This window comes from Mus musculus, chromosome 7 (assembly GCF_000001635.26).
Source record: "Mus musculus strain C57BL/6J chromosome 7, GRCm38.p6 C57BL/6J".
Classification (NCBI taxonomy): domain Eukaryota; kingdom Metazoa; phylum Chordata; class Mammalia; order Rodentia; family Muridae; genus Mus; species Mus musculus.
Genome location: NC_000073.6, coordinates 83917067 through 83926522, shown reverse-complemented (window position 1 = coordinate 83926522; position 9456 = coordinate 83917067).

Below are 9456 nucleotides of genomic sequence, written 5' to 3'. Positions count from 1 at the left end.
TAGTTACCTCCTTTTCAGGAAAAATAGATAACCATTATCCAAAACATCCAATCTTACAGTTTGCCCAAAATCAATCTGTTGTGTTTCCACAAATAACAGTAAGAAACCCACTTAAAAATGGGATTGTGGTATATACTGATGGATCAAAAACTGGCATAGGTGCCTATGTGGCTAATGGTAAAGTGGTATCCAAACAATATAATGAAAATTCACCTCAAGTGGTAGAATGTTTAGTGGTCTTAGAAGTTTTAAAAACCTTTTTAAAACCCCTTAATATTGTGTCAGATTCCTGTTATGTGGTAAATGCAGTAAATCTTTTAGAAGTGGCTGGAGTGATTAAGCCTTCCAGTAGAGTTGCCAATATTTTTCAGCAGATACAATTAGTTTTGTTATCTAGAAGATCTCCTGTTTATATTACTCATGTTAGAGCCCATTCAGGCCTACCTGGCCCCATGGCTCTGGGAAATGATTTGGCAGATAAGGCCACTAAAGTGATGGCTGCTGCCCTATCATCCCCGGTAGAGGCTGCAAGAAATTTTCATAACAATTTTCATGTGACGGCTGAAACATTACGCAGTCGTTTCTCCTTGACAAGAAAAGAAGCCCGTGACATTGTTACTCAATGTCAAAGCTGCTGTGAGTTCTTGCCAGTTCCTCATGTGGGAATTAACCCACGCGGTATTCGACCTCTACAGGTCTGGCAAATGGATGTTACACATGTTTCTTCCTTTGGAAAACTTCAATATCTCCATGTGTCCATTGACACATGTTCTGGCATCATGTTTGCTTCTCCGTTAACTGGAGAAAAAGCCTCACATGTGATTCAACATTGTCTTGAGGCATGGAGTGCTTGGGGGAAACCCAGACTCCTTAAGACTGATAATGGACCAGCTTATACGTCTCAAAAATTCCAACAGTTCTGCCGTCAGATGGACGTAACCCACCTGACTGGACTTCCATACAACCCTCAAGGACAGGGTATTGTTGAGCGTGCGCATCGCACCCTCAAAGCCTATCTTATAAAACAGAAGAGGGGAACTTTTGAGGAGACTGTACCCCGAGCACCAAGAGTGTCGGTGTCTTTGGCACTCTTTACACTTAATTTTTTAAATATTGATGCTCATGGCCATACTGCGGCTGAACGTCATTGTTCAGAGCCAGATAGGCCCAATGAGATGGTTAAATGGAAAAATGTCCTTGATAATAAATGGTATGGCCCGGATCCTATCTTGATAAGATCCAGGGGAGCTATCTGTGTTTTCCCACAGAATGAAGACAACCCATTTTGGTTACCAGAAAGACTCACCCGAAAAATCCAGACTGACCAAGGGAATACTAATGTCCCTCGTCTTGGTGATGTCCAGGGCGTCAATAATAAAGAGAGAGCAGCGTTGGGGGATAATGTCGACATTTCCACTCCCAATGACGGTGATGTATAATGCTCAAGTATTCTCCTGCTTTTTTACCACTAACTAGGAACTGGGTTTGGCCTTAATTCAGACAGCCTTGGCTCTGTCTGGACAGGTCCAGATGACTGACACCATTAACACTTTGTCAGCCTCAGTGACTACAGTCATAGATGAACAGGCCTCAGCTAATGTCAAGATACAGAGAGGTCTCATGCTGGTTAATCAACTCATAGATCTTGTCCAGATACAACTAGATGTATTATGACAAATAACTCAGCAGGGATGTGAACAAAAATTTCCGGGATTGTGTGTTATTTCCATTCAGTATGTTAAATTTACTAGGGCAGCTAATTTGTCAAAAAGTCTTTTTCAGTATATGTTACAGAATTGGATGGCTGAATTTGAACAGACCCTTCGAGGCTTGCCATCATTCAGGTCAACTCCACGCGCTTGGACCTGTCCCTGACCAAAGGATTACCCAATTGGATCTCCTCAGCATTTTCTTTCTTTAAAAAATGGGTGGGATTAATATTATTTGGAGATACACTTTGCTGTGGATTAGTGTTGCTTCTTTGATTGGTCTGTAAGCTTAAGGCCTAAACTAGGAGAGACAAGGTGGTTATTGCCCAGGCGCTTGCAGGACTAGAACATGGAGCTCCCCCTGATATATGGTTATCTATGCTTAGGCAATAGGTCGCTGGCCACTCAGCTCTTATATCCCATGAGGCTAGACTCATTGCACGGGATAGAGTGAGTGTGCTTCAGCAGCCCGAGAGAGTTGCAAGGCTAAGCACTGCAATGGAAAGGCTCTGCGGCATATATGAGCCTATTCTAGGGAGACATGTCATCTTTCATGAAGGTTCAGTGTCCTAGTTCCCTTCCCCCAGGCAAAACGACACGGGAGCAGGTCAGGGTTGCTCTGGGTAAAAGCCTGTAAGCCTAAGAGCTAATCCTGTACATGGCTCCTTTACCTACACACTGGGGATTTGACCTCTATCTCCACTCTCATTAATATGGGTGGCCTATTTGCTCTTATTAAAAGAAAAAGGGGGAGATGTTGGGAGCCGCCCCCACATTCGCCGTTACAAGATGGCGCTGACATCCTGTGTTCTAAGTGGTAAACAAATAATCTGCGCATGTGCCAAGGGTATCTTATGACTACTTGTGCTCTGCCTTCCCCGTGACGTCAACTCGGCCGATGGGCTGCAGCCAATCAAGGAGTGACACGTCCGAGGCGAAGGAGAATGCTCCTTAAGAGGGACGGGGTTTTCGTTTTTTCTCTCTCTTGCTTTTTCGCTCTCTTGCTTTTCTCTCTCTCTTGCTTCTCGCTCTCTCTTGCTTCTTGCTCTCTTGCTTCTTGCTCTCTTTTCCTGAAGATGTAAGAATAAAGCTTTGCCGCAGAAGATTCTGGTCTGTGGTGTTCTTCCTGGCCGGTCGTGAGAACGCGTCTAATAACACAAACTCTCAGACCCTCTGCCATGGGCACAAAACATGCCACATCCTGTTTTATTTGATGTAAAAGATTTCTCCGAGGAGATGGCTTGCTCTGGAAAGTGCTTGTGTGTGAACAGGAGAACCTGAACGCAGACCCCAGCACCCCATGAAGGCAGATGTTGGGGCACAGCAAATGGCTCAGCTCTTGAAGAGGATTTGCATTTGTTTTTCAGCAGCCACACAGGGTGGTCCAAGATAGCTTGTAACTCTAGCTCCAGGACACTTAATGCTCTTCTGGCCTCTGTAGGCAATAGCCCTCGAATGTACATACACAGATATAGACATAGTACAGGCACAGGTACAGGCGCACAATAATCAAAAAGAAAACAACACTCAGAGGATTGGAGAGATGGTTCAGTGCTTAAGCTCATGCTGCCCTTCCAAAGAACCAGAGTTCAGATTCCAGTATCCATGTTGAGTGACTTGCAGCCACTGGTACCTCCAGCTCAGAAGGGGACTGGCAATGGACGTCTAATGCCCCCACACTCCTCTGGCTTCTGAATGTCTGCACACATGTAGCACACTGTGATAGCTAGTTTTATATCAACGTGATACAAGATAGGGTCACCAGAGAAAAGGGAACCCCAAGTGAGAAAATGCCTCCATAAGAATGGGCCATCGGTAAAACTGTAGGGCTTTCTTAATTAGTGATCAATGAGGGTGGGGAGCCCGGCCCATTGGGGGTGGGGCCACCCCGGGCTGGTAGTCCTGTGTTCTATAAGAAAGCAGGCTGAGCAAGCCATGGGGAGGAGCAAGGAGTAAGCAGCATTCCTCCATGGCTTCTGCCTCCAGGTTCCTGGCTGCCTGACTTTCTGTCCTTCATTGCTTTTGATGATAAACTGTGTGAGTGAAATAAACCCTTTCCTCTCCAAGTTGCTTTTGGTGTTTCATCACAGCAATAGTAACCCTAAGACACACGCACACACACACACTAGAATAAAATAATCTATTTTATTCTTTAATTATGTGTGAGGTGTGTGTAGTGTGCACATGAGTACCCAAGAGGCAAGAAGGTTTCAGAGTACCCTGGAACTGGAGTTACAGGCACCCCGCTATAAGACACTTAATATGGGTGCTGTGAACTGAATTTGGGTCCTCTGCAAGCGTAGCACATGCTTTTAACCACTGTGTGGTCTCTCCAGTCCCACATGCTGCACTTTAAGTGAATCCCAGAACAGTTGTGGGCATGGTTGGATGCACTAAGCATGGCTCTGAAAGACTCTTAGAGCCTAGGAAGCTGACTTGCCATGAGTGTGGTAAATGGGCTGCTTAGCCATGATGACACCAACACTTAAGAATCAGAAGCTGTGTAGTTGCTCCCCACTGCCTCCCAGCCCCTCTCTCCTGTCCCAGGTCTCCAAGTCACTAAATTAATAATGACAAGGAATCAACCAGTCTTAAAAAGAAAAATAGAATAAGAGAAAAAAAATAGGTCTGGTATCCAAGACTTGAGAGGGATGGGTGGCACTTGGGTGTGCATCCTGAAAAGATGCCATCTAGGTGATCTGTAAGCCAGATGTCACACTACTAAGAATTCTAGAATGAGGGCAAGGTTTCAGAAGAGCTGGCAGCAAGGCCTGAAATGACAGAGATGTGGACAAAGCTTTACAGCTATCATCAGCCCAGCCTGGGGCAAGGCCAGGAAAACCAGGAACTAATAAGAGTCTTCAGAGAGGAAGGCTGGGTTTCTGTAACACACTCCCGATGGGCAGAGGCAGGGGAGGGAGCAGGTAGGAGAGGCTGTGAGATCCTCCCACTTCCCTGTGGGAGGAAAACTCCAGTATGTTGTCCTAGACATTGATCGGTCTGTAATTACAGGGTTAAGAACACAAACAAAAACTAATGATGATAATTAGTCCTACTCAGAATAAGACGTCTCCTTCCTCAACCACTGCAGAAGATAAAAGCAAACAAAATCCAGTCTGCTCAGAAAGGGAACAGAAAAGTCACCAGGAGAAACTACAGATGACCTCATGGCATGGGGGCAGTGGTCAGAAGAGATACAACCCCAGCAGCAGCCCCAATAGCACAAAAACAGCTGCCTTGTCAACAAAGAGCTGGAGACAACTGGAAAGGGAATTAAATGATTTGCCTGCTACTGGATTATTACTATGAATGTTAGTTATCATATTAGCTTTGAGAGACCACTCTTACCTCTCTGTGATTAATCTTCTGTAATTGCAAGAAATTCCATACCTCCTATGTACTGTGTGTGTAGATACACACACATGTATACATACACACAGCAAATGTAGCACAAACATGCCCACAGGACATGCTGCAATTATACTTATATATACACATACATACATGCACATATGTATACATGTACACATTTGTACATACACACATACATATAAATCCTTGAGCTTACTGGTCTGGAGGATAGTGGGTATGTGAAGAGAAAACTGGAAGCCCATCACACCCGCCTGCTGCCTTGGGTAGTGGAGATCTATAAGGTGCCTCCACTAGGGTGTCCAAACCAGGCAGAGGTGAGAGCTCCCCTTGGAGCAGGGAATGACAAAGGTCAACCTCTAGAGAACACACTTCTGCCTTTTGGCAGGCAGGGGGAGTAAGGAATCCTATGAGCCCTGCACCCAGGTGGAAGCAAGTCTAGCTACATCGTGTACAAAGCTGGAGGAGTTACATGCAGATGACTGAAGGCTCTCAAAGGGGGATCCCTGTCTCAAAATGCCTGGGGATCCTCCAAAGGCAGAAGTTGCAGGAGGAAGGGGTTCCACCAGTATTTTGACTGGAAAATCTTGGCTGAGATCGCAGTTAGTAAGGGATATCTCACAATGGTCTAAATCTAAATAAGTCTAGATGCCAGCGAGTTGACACAACCCTTGCCACAACACTGGACACTCAGAAGCACTTTACAGCACGTACAATAGAAGACTTTCTAAGCCATTCCTTCATTCTTCCCTTTGTGCCTAGACCATCAACAATAGAGGACACGGGAGCAGAGGAGGAAAGCAATAGAGAAGAGTCGGCCTCATTCTCCTGTGGGTGGCCAGAAGGCTAGGGAAGTAGAGAGCAGGAGAGATGGATGGGCAGAAGGAAGCCCTGGTCGTACCACTTCTGTTTCCACATAGTAAATCCATCTACCATAGGAAGCACAAGTTAATAGTGGCTGAACAGCCAGATTGCAAAGCCCTTGCTTAACAGGTGTTTACAAGCTGGTACTAGCTGGCCAGTCACCAAGAAAGCTTGAGTTAACAGAGGTGTGCTTGAAAACAGCTTACGAAAACTGGCAATGACTTCCTGTGCCTATCAGATCAGCCCGTGCAGCCAAGAGACCACACAAACTGCAGGGGACTGCAAGAATTCACACTAGGAAAGAACTAAGTCTCAGATATGGATGGGATTCTGTTTGTGTATGTGTGTTAGTTTGGTTTGGGTTTGCATATAGCCTGGGCTAGCTGTAAACTCAGTATGTAGCTAAGGATAACCTTGAGCCCCGGATCCTCCTGCCTCTACCCTCCAAGTGCTGGGATTACAGGCATGCACCACCATACCACGCTCTAGGTGCATCTTCTACATAGATTGGCTTTTCTCCATCTTCTAAAGTGAAGTACTCTATATTTAGTTGAGTGATAACTTCTGGGGTAGAGCAATGGCTAATCTTAGTTATACAATTCCTTGACTATACAAGGAATTAACTAAAAACCCAAGCAGCTGGGCACACTTGTGCAGGAATTTTCTTGGTTGGATTATGTGAGGTGGAAGACATACCCTAAATCTGGATCACTTGACTCCAAAGGATCCACCCTAAATCTGGACCACACCTTCTGTGGGTATTCCACATAGAAGGACGGGGAAGAAGGAAGCTGCATGCTCTAGCTCTTGTCCTCACTCTCACCGGCATCTCTCCCGACTCATTCTTTCATTGGTGTTATAACTGAGTTCTTGGGGATTCCAATGTAGAGTGAAAACTGGCATCTTTCTAGACCTCTCTGGAATTTCAGCACCAGATTAGAACTTCTGAGACATCTGGTCTTGTGGACTGAACAACTAGTATGTAACATGCTCATACTAGTGGTTGTTCAGTCCACTAGACGTGTGTGTGTGTGTGTGTGTGTGTGTGTGTGTGTGTGTGTGTGTGTCTGTGTCTGTGTCTGTGTCTGTGTCTGTGTCTGTGTTTAGTTTAGTTCCTTAGAGATCCTGACTAATACAGATAGGGAATGCCCTCCTAAACACAGTATCAATGGTGCATATCATTAAGACTAAGACTAGCTGATACAGAACTAAAGAGGTGACTCCGTGGTTAAGAACACTTGCTGATCTTCCTCCAGGGGCCTTGAGTTTGGGCCCCAGCACCCATGTTAGGCAGCTCAGAACTGCTGTAACTCCAGCTCCAGAATGCACATATCCACATGCTGACAAACATCTATCCATAGTTTGTAAACAATTTACTTATTTAAAAAACTGGGTGACACAACTATGTCAAATTATTGAAACTAAATAATGCTGAAAATAAATGCACAGAGGACATGAGTTAAAATGTATATCCCAGGTAGGAGATGAATGCTCTGAATGCCTGTTGCTCTGACTGTCCCCATACCCCTTCTCCTACCCCAGAATTCTACTCAACTCCTTAGTGTACCATGAAATATCTGAGGCAGTGCACATCTTTGGACCTAAGCTATATTACCTTGGGATAAATTCCCAGATAAGTAATTAGGAGGGCAAAGAAAAAGACTGTTTTCTAGACATTGGTTTATAATGGTAAATTCAATCTAAATGGGCTATTTCTACTTTTCAAAGACTTTTGTCTTGGAAACACTTTAAATGAATACATAAAAAATATCATGAGTCACTACAATCCACAGACCTACCCCCCCCCCCCACACACACACACCAAGAAGCCAAATCACAAGGAGGGCCCAAAGAAGGATGGTTGAGTTTTTCTCAGAAGGGGAAATAAAATAGATATCAGAGGTGAATGGATGGAGGGAACTAGGTAGGAGAGGGGATGGAGAGAGAAGTGGGGAGGGACCAGGAAACAGAGAGCAGGGGAGAGAAAATGGAAATCTGCAAAGGGCAGTGGGGTAGAGGCATCTCTAGAATTTACCAGAGACCTGGAATGAGGGGAGGCCCCAAGGTGCCTATGGGGAAAACTCTAGCTGAAACTCCTGGCAGTGGGGGATATGAATCCTGAAGTGGCTACTTCCTGTAGACAGGCAGGACTCTCAATGGAAGGATAAGGACAGCAACCCACCCACAAAAGAAATCTTCCACCCAAAATTCGTCCTGTCTACAAGATGTTTGAAGACAAAGAACAGAGACAGAGGGAATGGCCAATTAATGACTGCTCCAAACTGAGACCCATTCCATGGGCAAGAACCAACCCTGACATCATTAATGACACTTTTTAGGCTTGCAGATAGGAGCCTAGCATAACTGTCTTCTGAGAGGCTCCACACAACAGCTAATGAAAAGAGTTGCAGAAACCTACACCCAAACATTAGATGGAGCTCGGAGAGACTTATGGAAGAGCTGGGGGAAGGTTTGGGGGACCCAAAGAGGACAGGGACTCCACAGGAAGACCAGCAGAGTTAACAAACCTAGACACATATTCAACAGATCTGCAGCTTGGTTTTCATGCTGGTTCCCCAACAATTCGAGCAGGGGCTGTTCCGGAAGCTCTTGCCTGCTGTGGATCCTGTTCCCCTAATGGGGCTGTCTTGTCTGGTATTAGTGGGAGAGGATATGCCTAGTCCTGCAAGGACTTGATGTGAGGGGAAGGAGGGAGGGAGAGAGGGTGGGTGAGGGTGGGAGTAATGGAGGGGGGCTTCCCTTCTCAAAGGAGGAGAGAGGGGAATGTGGGGAGGATCTGTGTGAGAGAGCACTGGGAGGAGAGCTGGGGCTGATATTGAGATGTAAGGTGAATAAATAAATTTTAAAATATTTTAAAAGTAAAGAAAAATAATAAAGTTAATAGAACTAGAAAAAATATTGTGAATCACCATGGCTGATGGGTTAGCTTTAATAGTCACCAATATCTCAATGGTCACTTGACTCTTCAGCTGGGAGGGGTGCTGATTTAACCAGTCTCTGATCACTGGCCTATTTCACGATGTGCATGACCACCATAAATAAAATAAAACACTGCACCACGTGTTCTTTTCATAAGTCCTTGGTATCACTGATGCATGTTCTTTGGAGCCACAATCTGCATGCTTGTTGATGCTCTTCTTCTACAACGCTGAACGGCTCTGCAGAAAAGTTGCTCCAAGTAATTCTTCTAACACCGCTGTCCAGGAGGGTCGAGTTCTTTTTTATTTCTTTCAAAGTATTTACTTTCTAGTTCTTTTTACAACCCACTTGTTTAATAGTTTAATAGATGCACCTCACTGTTCTTTCCAATGATATCTTATAACTACAGAAGACACGGACACACATGGAATTTTAACACATTTGCCCTTATGTAAACTGGCCACTTCTGATAATTTTAGTGGTTTGTTTGTTTTTCTTTCTTCCTTTTTTAAAAAAGATTTATTTATTTATTTTATGTACACCATTGCTCTTTTCAGACACACCAGAAGAGGGC